We start from the raw sequence: 24,538 nt of genomic DNA, 5'->3' as shown, positions 1-24,538 counted from the left end.
GGTGCCTGGCGCCCCAGCCCGCACCGTGGGGCCTCCTCTTGTCCCAAGCCGCGACACCGCCGTCACGCGGCAGCATGCGTGGCTTCTGGACTGTCAGGTCTCAGACCAAAGGTCTGCTCTGTGGGAACCGACACGCTGGAGGAAACCTTGAGAGTCTGAGAGGGGAGGGAGTTCCAGAAGAAGGCCAGGATGTCATTTTGAGGGAGTATGTGACCAGAACTCGTCCCGTTGCTTTTGGGGTTCTATGGGCTACACGTAGGAATCTTTGGTGGTGGCACCTGATGTTGGGGGATCCGGAGTCACACCCAGACCTGCCCCACAGGCCTCCTTTTACTTTTCTCTTCGGATTCATTATGTTTAAAAAGTGTCTCTTATCTCTATGATTGCATTTTCTTTTCTCTCTCTTTTCAAGCAGATGATGGGAGTCCAAGTATTAAGGTGACATGTGTTGCCCGTGCCCCCCTCCCCCCTGTGTTCTTATTCATTAACCTCTGATGTTGTTCCAGCGTATTGTGGGGGTACCAATGTTAAGGTTGGGTACGTTGCCCTCTCCCAGCCTCCCCCCTCGGGTCAGAGCCTCAAGTGCGCCCATCCCCCAGTCGGTGCGCACCCACCCCATTCCTAATGGAGGTGTATGCCCATCCCTTCCCCCCACCCGCCCGACACCCACCCGATGAAGGTGATTCCTCTGTGTCCACTTGGGTGTCCGTCGGTTCGTACCCATTTGCTGGTGAGCGCGAGCACGTGGTGCTCGTGTGTCCATTCTTGGGCTACCTGGCTTACTGGAACGGGTTCCAGCTCTGGCCAGGAGAACCACGAGAGGTGCCCTCTCACCGCTGCTCCTCCTAGCTGAATAGCACTCCGTGGTGTCCACGCGCCACATTTCATTTACGCACTCGTGGGTCGATGGGCACTCGGGTCGCTTCCAGGTCTTTGCGATTGTGACTTGTGCCCTGACTCTAACCCTAACCCTTACCCAGCCCCGTCTCCTCCTCGGCCCCTGCCTGACTGACTCCTTCCCGCCCGGCCTGTCACCTGTCACCGTCCTCTGCCCCTGCCTGACACGCTCCTCCCCGCCCGGGCCGTCACCGTCCTCGGCCCCTGCCTGACGGGGCTCCTCCGTCGCCTGGGCCTTCCAAGGGCTTGGTGTGGACGCTGGTTCCAGGACGCCCTCCCAGGAACCCGGTAGCAGGGCGGCCGCAGCGTCTCGCGCCACCCAACCGTCCGCCGGCCGGCGGCCGTCGCTAAGTGGCCTGCGGGGGACGTGCCCCCACTGTGGGGCGGGCGCCCAGCCTGGTGTCTTCTCTGAGGCCCCGTGGCTGCTTTTCCCCCCCGCAAGGGGAGAGCCACGGAGGTGGGGACCGCCTCCTCGTGGGGACGTACACCCAGCTCTCCACGTCGGATTCCGGGGCTCTCTGTCCTGCCAGAAGGCCCAGCTGGCCTGCGGGTCCTTAGAGTGGCAAAAACATCCGAAAACTGAGATTGAGGGTCCGGTGGTTGTCTGCACTTTTGTGCTGGGCACCCCAGGGAGGCCCGGGGGCTGGCTGGACAACGCGGTCTGCTGGGCGGGGGGGGGGGTTTGGAGGAGCAACTGATGCCCTTTGCACTTTGGGTAGCAAGTGTCTGAGGTGTCTCTGAGCCCTGCGCCATGTCGGGGGGGGGTGGGAGGTCGGGGGGGGGGTGGAGGAGCAGGAGGAGGAGGAGGAGGTGGGAAGGGCCGTGGCCTGCAGTCGTGTTCCCGGGGTGGCTTCTTCCACAGGCTGCTTGGCCTGGGCTCCCTGCACCTGGGCCTTTGGAGGACTGGCCCTGTGCTTGCCAACGCTTCCCCTGCAGGGACCCAGAGCTGGGAGGTTGCATCTCTCAGCCCTGGGTCGGGCAGAGCCCCAGCGGGCCATGCCCACAACCTCTCTCAGCACGGGTCCCCCAGAAGGCTCCTTTGGGACCAGGATTCTCTTGCGGGTGACTCTTTAAGGTCTGGCCCCTGGATGGAGGGGCACCAGGAGTAGAGGAGCAGGAAGGGGAAGGGGGTGGCCGTGCGAGGGGACACTTTCAGGCCAAGTCCCAGCTTCAGCCTGATCCTCCTGGGAACCCCGGGGTGTACGTCACACCTCCTGGTTGTCCCGCTCTGAGACAAGGAGCCGGGCTTCGCATTCCCCCAGCAGCCAGTCGTGGGCTGAGGACACCTGGGGCGTTGGGAACTCCCTGGCTTCTCCTTGGCTTAACATCTGGAGCTGCTTGTGAATCGTGCCGCCACACACACCCGAGTGCAGGTGTCTTCTGCACAGACTGCGGGCCTCGCTCTTCTGAATGCCGCTAGCTCGCCACCCACCCACGGGTGAACCTGGTCAGGGTACTTTCTCTCGGGGGCAGACTCTGATCCTGGCGGGCTACCGGTGTCTCTGTTTGCTCGTTTCTTTCTTCCATTTCGGGAAAGGCTTCCTTACTGGGTGTGGAAATCTCCTATGCCTTTCCTCGCCTATTCTGTCAGCTTTAAAATTCTCTTTCAGTTGCCACCCTCACAGATGGATTAGGAAACTCTTTCCGGTGCACTCATTAGTGAAATGACCTCAATGAAGCTGGAATCCAATATCTAATCGCCGATTTTTAGCGAGTCCACACGCCAGGGTGGTCGGGGTCCAATGCAGCCCCGGCCAGGCCCAGGCCCCTTGGACTGGGCCACAGGAGGACACAGAGGAGGGTCCCGGCCCCCACGGTCGCGTTGCCGGCAGTTCTCCAAGGGCTTGGGCGTTTTCCAGAGGTAGGAGATGGAGGGGACTGATTTCTTCAGCGCCCCACTAACCACGCCACCCCACCCATGGGACACATCCCTAGAGAGAGAGAGAGACGCCCCATACACTCGCTCCCCTCCCCCATGCGCTGTGCCCCAGCCCGGGCCCGGGGGAATAGGCGGCAGCCCACCCACAGGGTGGGGGGCACAGCTGAAAGGGGTTGTCGGGGAGGGCGGCCCCTGCCTGGGGTCAAAGGGCGGGCGACCCGCGCGTGCGCAATCGGCGGCGGCGGCGGCGGCGGCGGCGGCGGCGGCGGCCACGAGCTGGGGGTGGGCCAGGCGAGGAGAGGAAGGGGGCTGGAAGGTCTCCACCTTGGCGAGTCCAGCCGTGGAGGCGCATCTTGTGTGAGTGTGAGTGAGTGAGTGTGAGTGTGTGTGTGTGTGTGTGTGTGTGTGTGTGTATAGAGAGACAGCCCCCCACCCCGGCCCGCCGCTCCCTGCCCGCCCCGCCCCGCCCCGCCTGTCACCCCCGTCCCTCGGAGCCCGCCGGACCCGGCCGGTGAACTCAACAGGCCCGCGCGGTGCGGGTCAGCGCCGGCGCGGGGCCTGGGGCGGGAGGAGGCGGCGGGGAAGCGCAGAGAGGCTCGGCTTCTTGAGCGGGGCAGGGGCGCCCTCCGCCGTCTAGGGCCACACCACCCTGAACGCGCCCGATCTCGTCTGGTCTCGGAAGCTAAGCAGGGTCGGGCCTGGTTAGTACTTGGATGGGAGACCGCCTGGGAATACCGGGTGCCGTAGGCTTCTTTTTTTTTTTTTTTTTTTTTGTTTTGCCTCTTGTTCTGTCCCCTCTCTGGGAGCGAGGCGGCGGCCCGGGGCGGGGGTCACCCCCACCCTCAGCGCCCGCCGCGGTGCCTGGCGCCCCAGCCCGCACCGTGGGGCCTCCTCTTGTCCCAAGCCGCGACACCGCCGTCACGCGGCAGCATGCGTGGCTTCTGGACTGTCAGGTCTCAGACCAAAGGTCTGCTCTGTGGGAACCGACACGCTGGAGGAAACCTTGAGAGTCTGAGAGGGGAGGGAGTTCCAGAAGAAGGCCAGGATGTCATTTTGAGGGAGTATGTGACCAGAACTCGTCCCGTTGCTTTTGGGGTTCTATGGGCTACACGTAGGAATCTTTGGTGGTGGCACCTGATGTTGGGGGATCCGGAGTCACACCCAGACCTGCCCCACAGGCCTCCTTTTACTTTTCTCTTCGGATTCATTATGTTTAAAAAGTGTCTCTTATCTCTATGATTGCATTTTCTTTTCTCTCTCTTTTCAAGCAGATGATGGGAGTCCAAGTATTAAGGTGACATGTGTTGCCCGTGCCCCCCTCCCCCCTGTGTTCTTATTCATTAACCTCTGATGTTGTTCCAGCGTATTGTGGGGGTACCAATGTTAAGGTTGGGTACGTTGCCCTCTCCCAGCCTCCCCCCTCGGGTCAGAGCCTCAAGTGCGCCCATCCCCCAGTCGGTGCGCACCCACCCCATTCCTAATGGAGGTGTATGCCCATCCCTTCCCCCCACCCGCCCGACACCCACCCGATGAAGGTGATTCCTCTGTGTCCACTTGGGTGTCCGTCGGTTCGTACCCATTTGCTGGTGAGCGCGAGCACGTGGTGCTCGTGTGTCCATTCTTGGGCTACCTGGCTTACTGGAACGGGTTCCAGCTCTGGCCAGGAGAACCACGAGAGGTGCCCTCTCACCGCTGCTCCTCCTAGCTGAATAGCACTCCGTGGTGTCCACGCGCCACATTTCATTTACGCACTCGTGGGTCGATGGGCACTCGGGTCGCTTCCAGGTCTTTGCGATTGTGACTTGTGCCCTGACTCTAACCCTAACCCTTACCCAGCCCCGTCTCCTCCTCGGCCCCTGCCTGACTGACTCCTTCCCGCCCGGCCTGTCACCTGTCACCGTCCTCTGCCCCTGCCTGACACGCTCCTCCCCGCCCGGGCCGTCACCGTCCTCGGCCCCTGCCTGACGGGGCTCCTCCGTCGCCTGGGCCTTCCAAGGGCTTGGTGTGGACGCTGGTTCCAGGACGCCCTCCCAGGAACCCGGTAGCAGGGCGGCCGCAGCGTCTCGCGCCACCCAACCGTCCGCCGGCCGGCGGCCGTCGCTAAGTGGCCTGCGGGGGACGTGCCCCCACTGTGGGGCGGGCGCCCAGCCTGGTGTCTTCTCTGAGGCCCCGTGGCTGCTTTTCCCCCCCGCAAGGGGAGAGCCACGGAGGTGGGGACCGCCTCCTCGTGGGGACGTACACCCAGCTCTCCACGTCGGATTCCGGGGCTCTCTGTCCTGCCAGAAGGCCCAGCTGGCCTGCGGGTCCTTAGAGTGGCAAAAACATCCGAAAACTGAGATTGAGGGTCCGGTGGTTGTCTGCACTTTTGTGCTGGGCACCCCAGGGAGGCCCGGGGGCTGGCTGGACAACGCGGTCTGCTGGGCGGGGGGGGGGGTTTGGAGGAGCAACTGATGCCCTTTGCACTTTGGGTAGCAAGTGTCTGAGGTGTCTCTGAGCCCTGCGCCATGTCGGGGGGGGGTGGGAGGTCGGGGGGGGGGTGGAGGAGCAGGAGGAGGAGGAGGAGGTGGGAAGGGCCGTGGCCTGCAGTCGTGTTCCCGGGGTGGCTTCTTCCACAGGCTGCTTGGCCTGGGCTCCCTGCACCTGGGCCTTTGGAGGACTGGCCCTGTGCTTGCCAACGCTTCCCCTGCAGGGACCCAGAGCTGGGAGGTTGCATCTCTCAGCCCTGGGTCGGGCAGAGCCCCAGCGGGCCATGCCCACAACCTCTCTCAGCACGGGTCCCCCAGAAGGCTCCTTTGGGACCAGGATTCTCTTGCGGGTGACTCTTTAAGGTCTGGCCCCTGGATGGAGGGGCACCAGGAGTAGAGGAGCAGGAAGGGGAAGGGGGTGGCCGTGCGAGGGGACACTTTCAGGCCAAGTCCCAGCTTCAGCCTGATCCTCCTGGGAACCCCGGGGTGTACGTCACACCTCCTGGTTGTCCCGCTCTGAGACAAGGAGCCGGGCTTCGCATTCCCCCAGCAGCCAGTCGTGGGCTGAGGACACCTGGGGCGTTGGGAACTCCCTGGCTTCTCCTTGGCTTAACATCTGGAGCTGCTTGTGAATCGTGCCGCCACACACACCCGAGTGCAGGTGTCTTCTGCACAGACTGCGGGCCTCGCTCTTCTGAATGCCGCTAGCTCGCCACCCACCCACGGGGGAACCTGGTCAGGGTACTTTCTCTCGGGGGCAGACTCTGATCCTGGCGGGCTACCGGTGTCTCTGTTTGCTCGTTTCTTTCTTCCATTTCGGGAAAGGCTTCCTTACTGGGTGTGGAAATCTCCTATGCCTTTCCTCGCCTATTCTGTCAGCTTTAAAATTCTCTTTCAGTTGCCACCCTCACAGATGGATTAGGAAACTCTTTCCGGTGCACTCATTAGTGAAATGACCTCAATGAAGCTGGAATCCAATATCTAATCGCCGATTTTTAGCGAGTCCACACGCCAGGGTGGTCGGGGTCCAATGCAGCCCCGGCCAGGCCCAGGCCCCTTGGACTGGGCCACAGGAGGACACAGAGGAGGGTCCCGGCCCCCACGGTCGCGTTGCCGGCAGTTCTCCAAGGGCTTGGGCGTTTTCCAGAGGTAGGAGATGGAGGGGACTGATTTCTTCAGCGCCCCACTAACCACGCCACCCCACCCACGGGACACATCCCTAGAGAGAGAGAGAGACGCCCCATACACTCGCTCCCCTCCCCCATGTGCTGTGCCCCAGCCCGGGCCCGGGGGAATAGGCGGCAGCCCACCCACAGGGTGGGGGGCACAGCTGAAAGGGGTTGTCGGGGAGGGCGGCCCCTGCCTGGGGTCAAAGGGCGGGCGACCCGCGCGTGCGCAATCGGCGGCGGCGGCGGCGGCGGCGGCGGCGGCGGCGGCCACGAGCTGGGGGTGGGCCAGGCGAGGAGAGGAAGGGGGCTGGAAGGTCTCCACCTTGGCGAGTCCAGCCGTGGAGGCGCATCTTGTGTGAGTGTGAGTGAGTGAGTGTGAGTGTGTGTGTGTGTGTGTGTGTGTATAGAGAGACAGCCCCCCACCCCGGCCCGCCGCTCCCTGCCCGCCCCGCCCCGCCCCGCCTGTCACCCCCGTCCCTCGGAGCCCGCCGGACCCGGCCGGTGAACTCAACAGGCCCGCCCGGTGCGGGTCAGCGCCGGCGCGGGGCCTGGGGCGGGAGGAGGCGGCGGGGAAGCGCAGAGAGGCTCGGCTTCTTGAGCGGGGCAGGGGCGCCCTCCGCCGTCTAGGGCCACACCACCCTGAACGCGCCCGATCTCGTCTGGTCTCGGAAGCTAAGCAGGGTCGGGCCTGGTTAGTACTTGGATGGGAGACCGCCTGGGAATACCGGGTGCCGTAGGCTTCTTTTTTTTTTTTTTTTTTTTTTGTTTTGCCTCTTGTTCTGTCCCCTCTCTGGGAGCGAGGCGGCGGCCCGGGGCGGGGGTCACCCCCACCCTCAGCGCCCGCCGCGGTGCCTGGCGCCCCAGCCCGCACCGTGGGGCCTCCTCTTGTCCCAAGCCGCGACACCGCCGTCACGCGGCAGCATGCGTGGCTTCTGGACTGTCAGGTCTCAGACCAAAGGTCTGCTCTGTGGGAACCGACACGCTGGAGGAAACCTTGAGAGTCTGAGAGGGGAGGGAGTTCCAGAAGAAGGCCAGGATGTCATTTTGAGGGAGTATGTGACCAGAACTCGTCCCGTTGCTTTTGGGGTTCTATGGGCTACACGTAGGAATCTTTGGTGGTGGCACCTGATGTTGGGGGATCCGGAGTCACACCCAGACCTGCCCCACAGGCCTCCTTTTACTTTTCTCTTCGGATTCATTATGTTTAAAAAGTGTCTCTTATCTCTATGATTGCATTTTCTTTTCTCTCTCTTTTCAAGCAGATGATGGGAGTCCAAGTATTAAGGTGACATGTGTTGCCCGTGCCCCCCTCCCCCCTGTGTTCTTATTCATTAACCTCTGATGTTGTTCCAGCGTATTGTGGGGGTACCAATGTTAAGGTCGGGTACGTTGCCCTCTCCCAGCCTCCCCCCTCGGGTCAGAGCCTCAAGTGCGCCCATCCTCCAGTCGGTGCGCACCCACCCCATTCCTAATGGAGGTGTATGCCCATCCCCTCCCCCCACCCGCCCGACACCCACCCGATGAAGGTGATTCCTCTGTGTCCACTTGGGTGTCCGTCGGTTCGTACCCATTTGCTGGTGAGCGCGAGCACGTGGTGCTCGTGTGTCCATTCTTGGGCTACCTGGCTTACTGGAACGGGTTCCAGCTCTGGCCAGGAGAACCACGAGAGGTGCCCTCTCACCGCTGCTCCTCCTAGCTGAATAGCACTCCGTGGTGTCCACGCGCCACATTTCATTTACGCACTCGTGGGTCGATGGGCACTCGGGTCGCTTCCAGGTCTTTGCGATTGTGACTTGTGCCCTGACTCTAACCCTAACCCTTACCCAGCCCGTCTCCTCCTCGGCCCCTGCCTGACTGACTCCTTCCCGCCCGGCCTGTCACCTGTCACCGTCCTCTGCCCCTGCCTGACACGCTCCTCCCCGCCCGGGCCGTCACCGTCCTCGGCCCCTGCCTGACGGGGCTCCTCCGTCGCCTAGGCCTTCCAAGGGCTTGGTGTGGACGCTGGTTCCAGGACGCCCTCCCAGGAACCCGGTAGCAGGGCGGCCGCAGCGTCTCGCGCCACCCAACCGTCCGCCGGCCGGCGGCCGTCGCTAAGTGGCCTGCGGGGGACGTGCCCCCACTGTGGGGCGGGCGCCCAGCCTGGTGTCTTCTCTGAGGCCCCGTGGCTGCTTTCCCCCCCCCCCGCAAGGGGAGAGCCGCGGAGGTGGGGACCGCCTCCTCGTGGGGACGTACACCCAGCTCTCCACGTCGGATTCCGGGGCTCTCTGTCCTGCCAGAAGGCCCAGCTGGCCTGCGGGTCCTTAGAGTGGCAAAAACATCCGAAAACTGAGATTGAGGGTCCGGTGGTTGTCTGCACTTTTGTGCTGGGCCCCCCAGGGAGGCCCGGGGGCTGGCTGGACAACGCGGTCTGCTGGGCGGGGGGGGGGGTTGGAGGAGCAACTGATGCCCTTTGCACTTTGGGTAGCAAGTGTCTGAGGTGTCTCTGAGCCCTGCGCCATGTCGGGGGGGGGGGTGGGAGGTCGGGGGGGGGGTGGAGGAGCAGGAGGAGGAGGAGGAGGAGGAGGAGGTGGGAAGGGCCGTGGCCTGCAGTCGTGTTCCCGGGGTGGCTTCTTCCACAGGCTGCTTGGCCTGGGCTCCCTGCACCTGGGCCTTTGGAGGACTGGCCCTGTGCTTGCCAACGCTTCCCCTGCAGGGACCCAGAGCTGGGAGGTTGCATCTCTCAGCCCTGGGTCGGGCAGAGCCCCAGCGGGCCATGCCCACAACCTCTCTCAGCACGGGTCCCCCAGAAGGCTCCTTTGGGACCAGGATTCTCTTGCGGGTGACTCTTTAAGGTCTGGCCCCTGGATGGAGGGGCACCAGGAGTAGAGGAGCAGGAAGGGGAAGGGGGTGGCCGTGCGAGGGGACACTTTCAGGCCAAGTCCCAGCTTCAGCCTGATCCTCCTGGGAACCCCGGGGTGTACGTCACACCTCCTGGTTGTCCCGCTCTGAGACAAGGAGCCGGGCTTCGCATTCCCCCAGCAGCCAGTCGTGGGCTGAGGACACCTGGGGCGTTGGGAACTCCCTGGCTTCTCCTTGGCTTAACATCTGGAGCTGCTTGTGAATCGTGCCGCCACACACACCCGAGTGCAGGTGTCTTCTGCACAGACTGCGGGCCTCGCTCTTCTGAATGCCGCTAGCTCGCCACCCACCCACGGGGGAACCTGGTCAGGGTACTTTCTCTCGGGGGCAGACTCTGATCCTGGCGGGCTACCGGTGTCTCTGTTTGCTCGTTTCTTTCTTCCATTTCGGGAAAGGCTTCCTTACTGGGTGTGGAAATCTCCTATGCCTTTCCTCGCCTATTCTGTCAGCTTTAAAATTCTCTTTCAGTTGCCACCCTCACAGATGGATTAGGAAACTCTTTCCGGTGCACTCATTAGTGAAATGACCTCAATGAAGCTGGAATCCAATATCTAATCGCCGATTTTTAGCGAGTCCACACGCCAGGGTGGTCGGGGTCCAATGCAGCCCCGGCCAGGCCCAGGCCCCTTGGACTGGGCCACAGGAGGACACAGAGGAGGGTCCCGGCCCCCACGGTCGCGTTGCCGGCAGTTCTCCAAGGGCTTGGGCGTTTTCCAGAGGTAGGAGATGGAGGGGACTGATTTCTTCAGCGCCCCACTAACCACGCCACCCCACCCATGGGACACATCCCTAGAGAGAGAGAGAGACGCCCCATACACTCGCTCCCCTCCCCCATGCGCTGTGCCCCAGCCCGGGCCCGGGGGAATAGGCGGCAGCCCACCCACAGGGTGGGGGGCACAGCTGAAAGGGGTTGTCGGGGAGGGCGGCCCCTGCCTGGGGTCAAAGGGCGGGCGACCCGCGCGTGCGCAATCGGCGGCGGCGGCGGCGGCGGCGGCGGCGGCGGCCACGAGCTGGGGGTGGGCCAGGCGAGGAGAGGAAGGGGGCTGGAAGGTCTCCACCTTGGCGAGTCCAGCCGTGGAGGCGCATCTTGTGTGAGTGTGAGTGAGTGAGTGTGAGTGTGTGTGTGTGTGTGTGTGTGTGTGTGTGTATAGAGAGACAGCCCCCCACCCCGGCCCGCCGCTCCCTGCCCGCCCCGCCCCGCCCCGCCCCGCCCCGCCTGTCACCCCCGTCCCTCGGAGCCCGCCGGACCCGGCCGGTGAACTCAACAGGCCCGGCCCGGTGCGGGTCAGCGCCGGCGCGGGGCCTGGGGCGGGGGGAGGAGGCGGCGGGGAAGCGCAGAGAGGCTCGGCTTCTTGAGCGGGGCAGGGGCGCCCTCCGCCGTCTAGGGCCACACCACCCTGAACGCGCCCGATCTCGTCTGGTCTCGGAAGCTAAGCAGGGTCGGGCCTGGTTAGTACTTGGATGGGAGACCGCCTGGGAATACCGGGTGCCGTAGGCTTCTTCTTCTTTTTTTTTTTTGTTTTGCCTCTTGTTCTGTCCCCTTTCTGGGAGCGAGTCGGCGGCCCGGGGTGGGGGTCACCCCCACCCTCAGCGCCCGCCGCGGTGCCTGGCGCCCCAGCCCGCACCGTGGGGCCTCCTCTTGTCCCAAGCCGCGACACCGCCGTCACGCGGCAGCATGCGTGGCTTCTGGACTGTCAGGTCTCAGACCAAAGGTCTGCTCTGTGGGAACCGACACGCTGGAGGAAACCTTGAGAGTCTGAGAGGGGAGGGAGTTCCAGAAGAAGGCCAGGATGTCATTTTGAGGGAGTATGTGACCAGAACTCGTCCCGTTGCTTTTGGGGTTCTATGGGCTACACGTAGGAATCTTTGGTGGTGGCACCTGATGTTGGGGGATCCGGAGTCACACCCAGACCTGCTCCACAGGCCTCCTTTTACTTTTCTCTTCGGATTCATTATGTTTAAAAAGTGTCTCTTATCTCTATGATTGCATTTTCTTTTCTCTCTCTTTTCAAGCAGATGATGGGAGTCCAAGTATTAAGGTGACATGTGTTGCCCGTGCCCCCCTCCCCCCTGTGTTCTTATTCATTTACCTCTGATGTTGTTCCAGCGTATTGTGGGGGTACCAATGTTAAGGTCGGGTACGTTGCCCTCTCCCAGCCTCCCCCCTCGGGTCAGAGCCTCAAGTGCGCCCATCCCCCAGTCGGTGCGCACCCACCCCATTCCTAATGGAGGTGTATGCCCATCCCCTCCCCCCACCCGCCCGACACCCACCCGATGAAGGTGATTCCTCTGTGTCCACTTAGGTGTCCATCGGTTCGTACCCATTTGCTGGTGAGCGCGAGCACGTGGTGCTCGTGTGTCCATTCTTGGGCTACCTGGCTTACTGGAACGGGTTCCAGCTCTGGCCAGGAGAACCACGAGAGGTGCCCTCTCACCGCTGCTCCTCCTAGCTGAATAGCACTCCGTGGTGTCCACGCGCCACATTTCATTTACGCACTCGTGGGTCGATGGGCACTCGGGTCGCTTCCAGGTCTTTGCGATTGTGACTTGTGCCCTGACTCTAACCCTAACCCTTACCCAGCCCGTCTCCTCCTCGGCCCCTGCCTGACTGACTCCTTCCCGCCCGGCCTGTCACCTGTCACCGTCCTCTGCCCCTGCCTGACACGCTCCTCCCCGCCCGGGCCGTCACCGTCCTCGGCCCCTGCCTGACGGGGCTCCTCCGTCGCCTGGGCCTTCCAAGGGCTTGGTGTGGACGCTGGTTCCAGGACGCCCTCCCAGGGACCCGGTAGCAGGGCGGCCGCAGCGTCTCGCGCCACCCAACCGTCCGCCGGCCGGCGGCCGGCGCTAAGTGGCCTGCGGGGGACGTGCCCCCACTGTGGGGCGGGCGCCCAGCCTGGTGTCTTCTCTGAGGCCCCGTGGCTGCTTTTCCCCCCCGCAAGGGGAGAGCCGCGGAGGTGGGGACCGCCTCCTCGTGGGGACGTACACCCAGCTCTCCACGTCGGATTCCGGGGCTCTCTGTCCTGCCAGAAGGCCCAGCTGGCCTGCGGGTCCTTAGAGTGGCAAAAACATCCGAAAACTGAGATTGAGGGTCCGGTGGTTGTCTGCACTTTTGTGCTGGGCACCCCAGGGAGGCCCGGGGGCTGGCTGGACAACGCGGTCTGCTGGGCAGGGGGGGCGGTTTGGAGGAGCAACTGATGCCCTTTGCACTTTGGGTAGCAAGTGTCTGAGGTGTCTCTGAGCCCTGCGCCATGTCGGGGGGTGGGGTGGGGGGGTGGGAGGTCGGGGGGGGTGGAGGAGCAGGAGGAGGAGGAGGAGGAGGTGGGAAGGGCCGTGGCCTGCAGTCGTGTTCCCGGGGTGGCTTCTTCCACAGGCTGCTTGGCCTGGGCTCCCTGCACCTGGGCCTTTGGAGGACTGGCCCTGTGCTTGCCAACGCTTCCCCTGCAGGGACCCAGAGCTGGGAGGTTGCATCTCCCAGCCCTGGGTCGGGCAGAGCCCCAGCGGGCCATGCCCACAACCTCTCTCAGCACGGGTCCCCCAGAAGGCTCCTTTGGGACCAGGATTCTCTTGCGGGTGACTCTTTAAGGTCTGGCCCCTGGATGGAGGGGCACCAGGAGTAGAGGAGCAGGAAGGGGAAGGGGGTGGCCATGCGAGGGGACACTTTCAGGCCAAGTCCCAGCTTCAGCCTGATCCTCCTGGGAACCCCGGGGTGTACGTCACACCTCCTGGTTGTCCCGCTCTGAGACAAGGGCTCTGAGACAAGGAGCCGGGCTTCGCATTCCCCCAGCAGCCAGTCGTGGGCTGAGGACACCTGGGGCGTTGGGAACTCCCTGGCTTCTCCTTGGCTTAACATCTGGAGCTGCTTGTGAATCGTGCCGCCACACACACCCGAGTGCAGGTGTCTTCTGCACAGACTGCGGGCCTCGCTCTTCTGAATGCCGCTAGCTCGCCACCCACCCACGGGTGAACCTGGTCAGGGTACTTTCTCTCGGGGGCAGACTCTGATCCTGGCGGGCTACCGGTGTTTCTGTTTGCTCGTTTCTTTCTTCCATTTCGGGAAAGGCTTCCTTACTGGGTGTGGAAATCTCCTATGCCTTTCCTCGCCTATTCTGTCAGCTTTAAAATTCTCTTTCAGTTGCCACCCTCACAGATGGATTAGGAAACTCTTTCCGGTGCACTCATTAGTGAAATGACCTCAATGAAGCTGGAATCCAATATCTAATCGCCGATTTTTAGCGAGTCCACACGCCAGGGTGGTCGGGGTCCAATGCAGCCCCGGCCAGGCCCAGGCCCCTTGGACTGGGCCACAGGAGGACACAGAGGAGGGTCCCGGCCCCCACGGTCGCGTTGCCGGCAGTTCTCCAAGGGCTTGGGCGTTTTCCAGAGGTAGGAGATGGAGGGGACTGATTTCTTCAGCGCCCCACAAACCACGCCACCCCACCCATGGGACACATCCCTAGAGAGAGAGAGAGACGCCCCATACACTCGCTCCCCTCCCCCATGCGCTGTGCCCCAGCCCGGGCCCGGGGGAATAGGCGGCAGCCCACCCACAGGGTGGGGGGCGCAGCTGAAAGGGGTTGTCGGGGATGGCGGACCCTGCCTGGGGTCAAAGGGCGGGCGACCCGCGCGTGCGCAATCGGCGGCGGCGGCGGCGGCGGCGGCGGCCACGAGCTGGGGGTGGGCCAGGCGAGGAGAGGAAGGGGGCTGGAAGGTCTCCACCTTGGCGAGTCCAGCCGTGGAGGCGCATCTTGTGTGAGTGTGAGTGAGTGAGTGTGAGTGTGAGTGTGTGTGTGTGTGTGTGTGTGTGTGTGTGTATAGAGAGACAGCCCCCCACCCCGGCCCGCCGCTCCCTGCCCGCCCCGCCCCGCCCCGCCCGGCCCCGCCTGTCACCCCCGTCCCTCGGAGCCCGCCGGACCCGGCCGGTGAACTCAACAGGCCCGGCCCGGTGCGGGTCAGCGCCGGCGCGGGGCCTGGGGCGGGGGGAGGAGGCGGCGGGGAAGCGCAGAGAGGCTCGGCTTCTTGAGCGGGGCAGGGGCGCCCTCCGCCGTCTAGGGCCACACCACCCTGAACGCGCCCGATCTCGTCTGGTCTCGGAAGCTAAGCAGGGTCGGGCCTGGTTAGTACTTGGATGGGAGACCGCCTGGGAATACCGGGTGCCGTAGGCTTCTTCTTCTTTTTTTTTTTTGTTTTGCCTCTTGTTCTGTCCCCTTTCTGGGAGCGAGTCGGCGGCCCGGGGTGGGGGTCACCCCCACCCTCAGCGCCCGCCGCGGTGCCTGGCGCCCCAGCCCGCACCGTGGGGCCTCCTCTTGTCCCAAGCCGCGACACCGCCGTCACGCGGCAGCATGCGTGGCTTCTGGACTGTCAGGTCTCAGACCAAAGGTCTGCTCTGTGGGAACCGACACGCTGGAGGAAACCTTGAGAGTCTGAGAGGGGAGGGAGTTCCAGAAGAAGGCCAGGATGTCATTTTGAGGGAGTATGTGACCAGAACTCGTCCCGTTGCTTTTGGGGTTCTATGGGCTACACGTAGGAATCTTTGGTGGTGGCACCTGATGTTGGGGGATCCGGAGTCACACCCAGACCTGCTCCACAGGCCTCCTTTTACTTTTCTCTTCGGATTCATTATTTTTAAAAAGTGTCTCTTATCTCTATGATTGCATTTTCTTTTCTCTCTCTTTTCAAGCAGATGATGGGAGTCCAAGTATTAAGGTGACATGTGTTGCCCGTGCCCCCCTCCCCCCTGTGTTCTTATTCATTTACCTCTGATGTTGTTCCAGCGTATTGTGGGGGTACCAATGTTAAGGTCGGGTACGTTGCCCTCTCCCAGCCTCCCCCCTCGGGTCAGAGCCTCAAGTGCGCCCATCCCCCAGTCGGTGCGCACCCACCCCATTCCTAATGGAGGTGTATGCCCATCCCCTCCCCCCACCCGCCCGACACCCACCCGATGAAGGTGATTCCTCTGTGTCCACTTAGGTGTCCATCGGTTCGTACCCATTTGCTGGTGAGCGCGAGCACGTGGTGCTCGTGTGTCCATTCTTGGGCTACCTGGCTTACTGGAACGGGTTCCAGCTCTGGCCAGGAGAACCACGAGAGGTGCCCTCTCACCGCTGCTCCTCCTAGCTGAATAGCACTCCGTGGTGTCCACGCGCCACATTTCATTTACGCACTCGTGGGTCGATGGGCACTCGGGTCGCTTCCAGGTCTTTGCGATTGTGACTTGTGCCCTGACTCTAACCCTAACCCTTACCCAGCCCGTCTCCTCCTCGGCCCCTGCCTGACTGACTCCTTCCCGCCCGGCCTGTCACCTGTCACCGTCCTCTGCCCCTGCCTGACACGCTCCTCCCCGCCCGGGCCGTCACCGTCCTCGGCCCCTGCCTGACGGGGCTCCTCCGTCGCCTGGGCCTTCCAAGGGCTTGGTGTGGACGCTGGTTCCAGGACGCCCTCCCAGGGACCCGGTAGCAGGGCGGCCGCAGCGTCTCGCGCCACCCAACCGTCCGCCGGCCAGCGGCCGGCGCTAAGTGGCCTGCGGGGGACGTGCCCCCACTGTGGGGCGGGCGCCCAGCCTGGTGTCTTCTCTGAGGCCCCGTGGCTGCTTTTCCCCCCCGCAAGGGGAGAGCCGCGGAGGTGGGGACCGCCTCCTCGTGGGGACGTACACCCAGCTCTCCACGTCGGATTCCGGGGCTCTCTGTCCTGCCAGAAGGCCCAGCTGGCCTGCGGGTCCTTAGAGTGGCAAAAACATCCGAAAACTGAGATTGAGGGTCCGGTGGTTGTCTGCACTTTTGTGCTGGGCACCCCAGGGAGGCCCGGGGGCTGGCTGGACAACGCGGTCTGCTGGGCAGGGGGGGGGTTTGGAGGAGCAACTGATGCCCTTTGCACTTTGGGTAGCAAGTGTCTGAGGTGTCTCTGAGCCCTGCGCCATGTCGGGGGGTGGGGTGGGGGGGTGGGAGGTCGGGGGGGGGTGGAGGAGCAGGAGGAGGAGGAGGAGGAGGTGGGAAGGGCCGTGGCCTGCAGTCGTGTTCCCGGGGTGGCTTCTTCCACAGGCTGCTTGGCCTGGGCTCCCTGCACCTGGGCCTTTGGAGGACTGGCCCTGTGCTTGCCAACGCTTCCCCTGCAGGGACCCAGAGCTGGGAGGTTGCATCTCTCAGCCCTGGGTCGGGCAGAGCCCCAGCGGGCCATGCCCACAACCTCTCTCAGCACGGGTCCCCCAGAAGGCTCCTTTGGGACCAGGATTCTCTTGCGGGTGACTCTTTAAGGTCTGGCCCCTGGATGGAGGGGCACCAGGAGTAGAGGAGCAGGAAGGGGAAGGGGGTGGCCATGCGAGGGGACACTTTCAGGCCAAGTCCCAGCTTCAGCCTGATCCTCCTGGGAACCCCGGGGTGTACGTCACACCTCCTGGTTGTCCCGCTCTGAGACAAGGGCTCTGAGACAAGGAGCCGGGCTTCGCATTCCCCCAGCAGCCAGTCGTGGGCTGAGGACACCTGGGGCGTTGGGAACTCCCTGGCTTCTCCTTGGCTTAACATCTGGAGCTGCTTGTGAATCGTGCCGCCACACACACCCGAGTGCAGGTGTCTTCTGCACAGACTGCGGGCCTCGCTCTTCTGAATGCCGCTAGCTCGCCACCCACCCACGGGTGAACCTGGTCAGGGTACTTTCTCTCGGGGGCAGACTCTGATCCTGGCGGGCTACCGGTGTTTCTGTTTGCTCGTTTCTTTCTTCCATTTCGGGAAAGGCTTCCTTACTGGGTGTGGAAATCTCCTATGCCTTTCCTCGCCTATTCTGTCAGCTTTAAAATTCTCTTTCAGTTGCCACCCTCACAGATGGATTAGGAAACTCTTTCCGGTGCACTCATTAGTGAAATGACCTCAATGAAGCTGGAATCCAATATCTAATCGCCGATTTTTAGCGAGTCCACACGCCAGGGTGGTCGGGGTCCAATGCAGCCCCGGCCAGGCCCAGGCCCCTTGGACTGGGCCACAGGAGGACACAGAGGAGGGTCCCGGCCCCCACGGTCGCGTTGCCGGCAGTTCTCCAAGGGCTTGGGCGTTTTCCAGAGGTAGGAGATGGAGGGGACTGATTTCTTCAGCGCCCCACAAACCACGCCACCCCACCCATGGGACACATCCCTAGAGAGAGAGAGAGACGCCCCATACACTCGCTCCCCTCCCCCATGCGCTGTGCCCCAGCCCGGGCCCGGGGGAATAGGCGGCAGCCCACCCACAGGGTGGGGGGCGCAGCTGAAAGGGGTTGTCGGGGATGGCGGACCCTGCCTGGGGTCAAAGGGCGGGCGACCCGCGCGTGCGCAATCGGCGGCGGCGGCGGCGGCGGCGGCGGCCACGAGCTGGGGGTGGGCCAGGCGAGGAGAGGAAGGGGGCTGGAAGGTCTCCACCTTGGCGAGTCCAGCCGTGGAGGCGCATCTTGTGTGAGTGTGAGTGAGTGAGTGTGAGTGTGAGTGTGTGTGTGTGTGTGTGTGTGTGTGTGTGTATAGAGAGACAGCCCCCCACCCCGGCCCGCCGCTCCCTGCCCGCCCCGCCCCGCCCCGCCCGGCCCCGCCTGTCACCCCCGTCCCTCGGAGCCCGCCGGACCCGGCCGGTGAACTCAACAGGCCCGGCCCGGTGCGGGTCAGCGCCGGCGCGGGGCCTGGGGCGGGGGGAGGAGGCGGCGGGGAAGCGCAGAGAGGCTCGGCTTCTTGAGCGGGGCAGGGGCGCCCTCCGCCGTCTAGGGCCACACCACCCTGAACGCGCCCGATCTCGTCTGGTCTCGGAAGCTAAGCAGGGTCGGGCCTGGTTAGTACTTGGATGGGAGACCGCCTGGGAATACCGGGTGCCGTAGGCTTCTTCTTCTTTTTTTTTTTTGTTTTGCCTCTTGTTCTGTCCCCTTTCTGGGAGCGAGTCGGCGGCCCGGGGTGGGGGTCACCCCCACCCTCAGCGCCCGCCGCGGTGCCTGGCGCCCCAGCCCGCACCGTGGGGCCTCCTCTTGTCCCAAGCCGCGACACCGCCGTCACGCGGCAGCATGCGTGGCTTCTGGACTGTCAGGTCTCAGACCAAAGGTCTGCTCTGTGGGAACCGACACGCTGGAGGAAACCTTGAGAGTCTGAGAGGGGAGGGAGTTCCAGAAGAAGGCCAGGATGTCATTTTGAGGGAGTATGTGACCAGAACTCGTCCCGTTGCTTTTGGGGTTCTATGGGCTACACGTAGGAATCTTTGGTGGTGGCACCTGATGTTGGGGGATCCGGAGTCACACCCAGACCTGCTCCACAGGCCTCCTTTTACTTTTCTCTTCGGATTCATTATTTTTAAAAAGTGTCTCTTATCTCTATGATTGCATTTTCTTTTCTCTCTCTTTTCAAGCAGATGATGGGAGTCCAAGTATTAAGGTGACATGTGTTGCCCGTGCCCCCCTCCCCCCTGTGTTCTTATTCATTTACCTCTGATGTTGTTCCAGCGTATTGTGGGGGTACCAATGTTAAGGTCGGGTACGTTGCCCTCTCCCAGCCTCCCCCCTCGGGTCAGAGCCTCAAGTGCGCCCATCCCCCAGTCGGTGCGCACCCACCCCATTCCTAATGGAGGTGTATGCCCATCCCCTCCCCCCACCCGCCCGACACCCACCCGATGAAGGTGATTCCTCTGTGTCCACTTAGGTGTCCATCGGTTCGTACCCATTTGCTGGTGAGCGCGAGCACGTGGTGCTCGTGTGTCCATTCTTGGGCTACCTGGCTTACTGGAACGGGTTCCAGCTCTGGCCAGGAGAACCACGAGAGGTGCCCTCTCACCGCTGCTCCTCCTAGCTGAATAGCACTCCGTGGTGTCCACGCGCCACATTTCATTTACGCACTCGTGGGTCGATGGGCACTCGGGTCGCTTCCAGGTCTTTGCGATTGTGACTTGTGCCCTGACTCTAACCCTAACCCTTACCCAGCCCGTCTCCTCCTCGGCCCCTGCCTGACTGACTCCTTCCCGCCCGGCCTGTCACCTGTCACCGTCCTCTGCCCCTGCCTGACACGCTCCTCCCCGCCCGGGCCGTCACCGTCCTCGGCCCCTGCCTGACGGGGCTCCTCCGTCGCCTGGGCCTTCCAAGGGCTTGGTGTGGACGCTGGTTCCAGGACGCCCTCCCAGGGACCCGGTAGCAGGGCGGCCGCAGCGTCTCGCGCCACCCAACCGTCCGCCGGCCGGCGGCCGGCGCTAAGTGGCCTGCGGGGGACGTGCCCCCACTGTGGGGCGGGCGCCCAGCCTGGTGTCTTCTCTGAGGCCCCGTGGCTGCTTTTCCCCCCCGCAAGGGGAGAGCCGCGGAGGTGGGGACCGCCTCCTCGTGGGGACGTACACCCAGCTCTCCACGTCGGATTCCGGGGCTCTCTGTCCTGCCAGAAGGCCCAGCTGGCCTGCGGGTCCTTAGAGTGGCAAAAACATCCGAAAACTGAGATTGAGGGTCCGGTGGTTGTCTGCACTTTTGTGCTGGGCACCCCAGGGAGGCCCGGGGGCTGGCTGGACAACGCGGTCTGCTGGGCAGGGGGGGGGGGTTTGGAGGAGCAACTGATGCCCTTTGCACTTTGGGTAGCAAGTGTCTGAGGTGTCTCTGAGCCCTGCGCCATGTCGGGGGGTGGGGTGGGGGGGTGGGAGGTCGGGGGGGGTGGAGGAGCAGGAGGAGGAGGAGGAGGAGGTGGGAAGGGCCGTGGCCTGCAGTCGTGTTCCCGGGGTGGCTTCTTCCACAGGCTGCTTGGCCTGGGCTCCCTGCACCTGGGCCTTTGGAGGACTGGCCCTGTGCTTGCCAACGCTTCCCCTGCAGGGACCCAGAGCTGGGAGGTTGCATCTCCCAGCCCTGGGTCGGGCAGAGCCCCAGCGGGCCATGCCCACAACCTCTCTCAGCACGGGTCCCCCAGAAGGCTCCTTTGGGACCAGGATTCTCTTGCGGGTGACTCTTTAAGGTCTGGCCCCTGGATGGAGGGGCACCAGGAGTAGAGGAGCAGGAAGGGGAAGGGGGTGGCCATGCGAGGGGACACTTTCAGGCCAAGTCCCAGCTTCAGCCTGATCCTCCTGGGAACCCCGGGGTGTACGTCACACCTCCTGGTTGTCCCGCTCTGAGACAAGGGCTCTGAGACAAGGAGCCGGGCTTCGCATTCCCCCAGCAGCCAGTCATGGGCTGAGGACACCTGGGGCGTTGGGAACTCCCTGGCTTCTCCTTGGCTTAACATCTGGAGCTGCTTGTGAATCGTGCCGCCACACACACCCGAGTGCAGGTGTCTTCTGCACAGACTGCGGGCCTCGCTCTTCTGAATGCCGCTAGCTCGCCACCCACCCACGGGTGAACCTGGTCAGGGTACTTTCTCTCGGCGGCAGACTCTGATCCTGGCGGGCTACCGGTGTTTCTGTTTGCTCGTTTCTTTCTTCCATTTCGGGAAAGGCTTCCTTACTGGGTGTGGAAATCTCCTATGCCTTTCCTCGCCTATTCTGTCAGCTTTAAAATTCTCTTTCAGTTGCCACCCTCACAGATGGATTAGGAAACTCTTTCCGGTGCACTCATTAGTGAAATGACCTCAATGAAGCTGGAATCCAATATCTAATCGCCGATTTTTAGCGAGTCCACACGCCAGGGTGGTCGGGGTCCAATGCAGCCCCGGCCAGGCCCAGGCCCCTTGGACTGGGCCACAGGAGGACACAGAGGAGGGTCCCGGCCCCCACGGTCGCGTTGCCGGCAGTTCTCCAAGGGCTTGGGCGTTTTCCAGAGGTAGGAGATGGAGGGGACTGATTTCTTCAGCGCCCCACAAACCACGCCACCCCACCCATGGGACACATCCCTAGAGAGAGAGAGAGACGCCCCATACACTCGCTCCCCTCCCCCATGCGCTGTGCCCCAGCCCGGGCCCGGGGGAATAGGCGGCAGCCCACCCACAGGGTGGGGGGCGCAGCTGAAAGGGGTTGTCGGGGATGGCGGACCCTGCCTGGGGTCAAAGGGCGGGCGACCCGCGCGTGCGCAATCGGCGGCGGCGGCGGCGGCGGCGGCGGCCACGAGCTGGGGGTGGGCCAGGCGAGGAGAGGAAGGGGGCTGGAAGGTCTCCACCTTGGCGAGTCCAGCCGTGGAGGCGCATCTTGTGTGAGTGTGAGTGAGTGAGTGTGAGTGTGAGTGTGTGTGTGTGTGTGTGTGTGTGTGTGTGTATAGAGAGACAGCCCCCCACCCCGGCCCGCCGCTCCCTGCCCGCCCCGCCCCGCCCCGCCCGGCCCCGCCTGTCACCCCCGTCCCTCGGAGCCCGCCGGACCCGGCCGGTGAACTCAACAGGCCCGGCCCGGTGCGGGTCAGCGCCGGCGCGGGGCCTGGGGCGGGGGGAGGAGGCGGCGGGGAAGCGCAGAGAGGCTCGGCTTCTTGAGCGGGGCAGGGGCGCCCTCCGCCGTCTAGGGCCACACCACCCTGAACGCGCCCGATCTCGTCTGGTCTCGGAAGCTAAGCAGGGTCGGGCCTGGTTAGTACTTGGATGGGAGACCGCCTGGGAATACCGGGTGCCGTAGGCTTCTTCTTCTTTTTTTTTTTTGTTTTGCCTCTTGTTCTGTCCCCTTTCTGGGAGCGAGTCGGCGGCCCGGGGTGGGGGTCACCCCCACCCTCAGCGCCCGCCGCGGTGCCTGGCGCCCCAGCCCGCACCGTGGGGCCTCCTCTTGTCCCAAGCCGCGACACCGCCGTCACGCGGCAGCATGCGTGGCTTCTGGACTGTCAGGTCTCAGACCAAAGGTCTGCTCTGTGGGAACCGACACGCTGGAGGAAACCTTGAGAGTCTGAGAGGGGAGGGAGTTCCAGAAGAAGGCCAGGATGTCATTTTGAGGGAGTATGTGACCAGAACTCGTCCCGTTGCTTTTGGGGTTCTATGGGCTACACGTAGGAATCTTTGGTGGTGGCACCTGATGTTGGGGGATCCGGAGTCACACCCAGACCTGCTCCACAGGCCTCCTTTTACTTTTCTCTTCGGATTCATTATTTTTAAAAAGTGTCTCTTATCTCTATGATTGCATTTTCTTTTCTCTCTCTTTTCAAGCAGATGATGGGAGTCCAAGTATTAAGGTGACATGTGTTGCCCGTGCCCCCCTCCCCCCTGTGTTCTTATTCATTTACCTCTGATGTTGTTCCAGCGTATTGTGGGGGTACCAATGTTAAGGTCGGGTACGTTGCCCTCTCCCAGCCTCCCCCCTCGGGTCAGAGCCTCAAGTGCGCCCATCCCCCAGTCGGTGCGCACCCACCCCATTCCTAATGGAGGTGTATGCCCATCCCCTCCCCCCACCCGCCCGACACCCACCCGATGAAGGTGATTCCTCTGTGTCCACTTGGGTGTCCGTCGGTTCGTACCCATTTGCTGGTGAGCGCGAGCACGTGGTGCTCGTGTGTCCATTCTTGGGCTACCTGGCTTACTGGAACGGGTTCCAGCTCTGGCCAGGAGAACCACGAGAGGTGCCCTCTCACCGCTGCTCCTCCTAGCTGAATAGCACTCCGTGGTGTCCACGCGCCACATTTCATTTACGCACTCGTGGGTCGATGGGCACTCGGGTCGCTTCCAGGTCTTTGCGATTGTGACTTGTGCCCTGACTCTAACCCTAACCCTTACCCAGCCCGTCTCCTCCTCGGCCCCTGCCTGACTGACTCCTTCCCGCCCGGCCTGTCACCTGTCACCGTCCTCTGCCCCTGCCTGACACGCTCCTCCCCGCCCGGGCCGTCACCGTCCTCGGCCCCTGCCTGACGGGGCTCCTCCGTCGCCTGGGCCTTCCAAGGGCTTGGTGTGGACGCTGGTTCCAGGACGCCCTCCCAGGGACCCGGTAGCAGGGCGGCCGCAGCGTCTCGCGCCACCCAACCGTCCGCCGGCCAGCGGCCGGCGCTAAGTGGCCTGCGGGGGACGTGCCCCCACTGTGGGGCGGGCGCCCAGCCTGGTGTCTTCTCTGAGGCCCCGTGGCTGCTTTTCCCCCCCGCAAGGGGAGAGCCGCGGAGGTGGGGACCGCCTCCTCGTGGGGACGTACACCCAGCTCTCCACGTCGGATTCCGGGGCTCTCTGTCCTGCCAGAAGGCCCAGCTGGCCTGCGGGTCCTTAGAGTGGCAAAAACATCCGAAAACTGAGATTGAGGGTCCGGTGGTTGTCTGCACTTTTGTGCTGGGCACCCCAGGGAGGCCCGGGGGCTGGCTGGACAACGCGGTCTGCTGGGCAGGGGGGGGGTTTGGAGGAGCAACTGATGCCCTTTGCACTTTGGGTAGCAAGTGTCTGAGGTGTCTCTGAGCCCTGCGCCATGTCGGGGGGTGGGGTGGGGGGGTGGGAGGTCGGGGGGGGGTGGAGGAGCAGGAGGAGGAGGAGGAGGAGGTGGGAAGGGCCGTGGCCTGCAGTCGTGTTCCCGGGGTGGCTTCTTCCACAGGCTGCTTGGCCTGGGCTCCCTGCACCTGGGCCTTTGGAGGACTGGCCCTGTGCTTGCCAACGCTTCCCCTGCAGGGACCCAGAGCTGGGAGGTTGCATCTCTCAGCCCTGGGTCGGGCAGAGCCCCAGCGGGCCATGCCCACAACCTCTCTCAGCACGGGTCCCCCAGAAGGCTCCTTTGGGACCAGGATTCTCTTGCGGGTGACTCTTTAAGGTCTGGCCCCTGGATGGAGGGGCACCAGGAGTAGAGGAGCAGGAAGGGGAAGGGGGTGGCCATGCGAGGGGACACTTTCAGGCCAAGTCCCAGCTTCAGCCTGATCCTCCTGGGAACCCCGGGGTGTACGTCACACCTCCTGGTTGTCCCGCTCTGAGACAAGGGCTCTGAGACAAGGAGCCGGGCTTCGCATTCCCCCAGCAGCCAGTCGTGGGCTGAGGACACCTGGGGCGTTGGGAACTCCCTGGCTTCTCCTTGGCTTAACATCTGGAGCTGCTTGTGAATCGTGCCGCCACACACACCCGAGTGCAGGTGTCTTCTGCACAGACTGCGGGCCTCGCTCTTCTGAATGCCGCTAGCTCGCCACCCACCCACGGGTGAACCTGGTCAGGGTACTTTCTCTCGGGGGCAGACTCTGATCCTGGCGGGCTACCGGTGTTTCTGTTTGCTCGTTTCTTTCTTCCATTTCGGGAAAGGCTTCCTTACTGGGTGTGGAAATCTCCTATGCCTTTCCTCGCCTATTCTGTCAGCTTTAAAATTCTCTTTCAGTTGCCACCCTCACAGATGGATTAGGAAACTCTTTCCGGTGCACTCATTAGTGAAATGACCTCAATGAAGCTGGAATCCAATATCTAATCGCCGATTTTTAGCGAG

General features: G+C 63.4%; 6 non-coding genes across 6 annotated transcripts; all 6 read left to right on the top strand.

Moving 5' to 3' along the window:
• The first annotated feature begins 3,407 nt into the window (after window positions 1-3,407).
• Window positions 3,408-3,526, top strand: LOC142865125 (5S ribosomal RNA). The gene has a single exon (XR_012915427.1). It is a non-coding gene; the product is annotated as a 5S ribosomal RNA (ribosomal RNA).
• Window positions 3,527-7,031: 3,505 nt separating this feature from the next.
• LOC142865124 (5S ribosomal RNA) lies at window positions 7,032-7,150 on the top strand. The gene has a single exon (XR_012915426.1). It is a non-coding gene; the product is annotated as a 5S ribosomal RNA (ribosomal RNA).
• Window positions 7,151-10,687: 3,537 nt separating this feature from the next.
• LOC142865123 (5S ribosomal RNA) lies at window positions 10,688-10,806 on the top strand. The gene has a single exon (XR_012915425.1). It is a non-coding gene; the product is annotated as a 5S ribosomal RNA (ribosomal RNA).
• Window positions 10,807-14,351: 3,545 nt separating this feature from the next.
• On the top strand, window positions 14,352-14,470 carry LOC142865122 (5S ribosomal RNA). Its single transcript, XR_012915424.1, has one exon. It is a non-coding gene; the product is annotated as a 5S ribosomal RNA (ribosomal RNA).
• Window positions 14,471-18,015: 3,545 nt separating this feature from the next.
• Window positions 18,016-18,134, top strand: LOC142865121 (5S ribosomal RNA). The gene has a single exon (XR_012915423.1). It is a non-coding gene; the product is annotated as a 5S ribosomal RNA (ribosomal RNA).
• Window positions 18,135-21,680: 3,546 nt separating this feature from the next.
• Window positions 21,681-21,799, top strand: LOC142865120 (5S ribosomal RNA). Its single transcript, XR_012915422.1, has one exon. It is a non-coding gene; the product is annotated as a 5S ribosomal RNA (ribosomal RNA).
• The last annotated feature ends 2,739 nt before the right edge of the window (window positions 21,800-24,538 follow it).

Source organism: Microcebus murinus, chromosome 28 (assembly GCF_040939455.1).
Source record: "Microcebus murinus isolate Inina chromosome 28, M.murinus_Inina_mat1.0, whole genome shotgun sequence".
In the NCBI taxonomy this organism is placed as follows: Eukaryota; Metazoa; Chordata; class Mammalia; order Primates; family Cheirogaleidae; genus Microcebus; species Microcebus murinus.
Note: the sequence above shows the minus strand (reverse complement) of the source record. Positions and strands in the feature narration are given on the sequence as shown.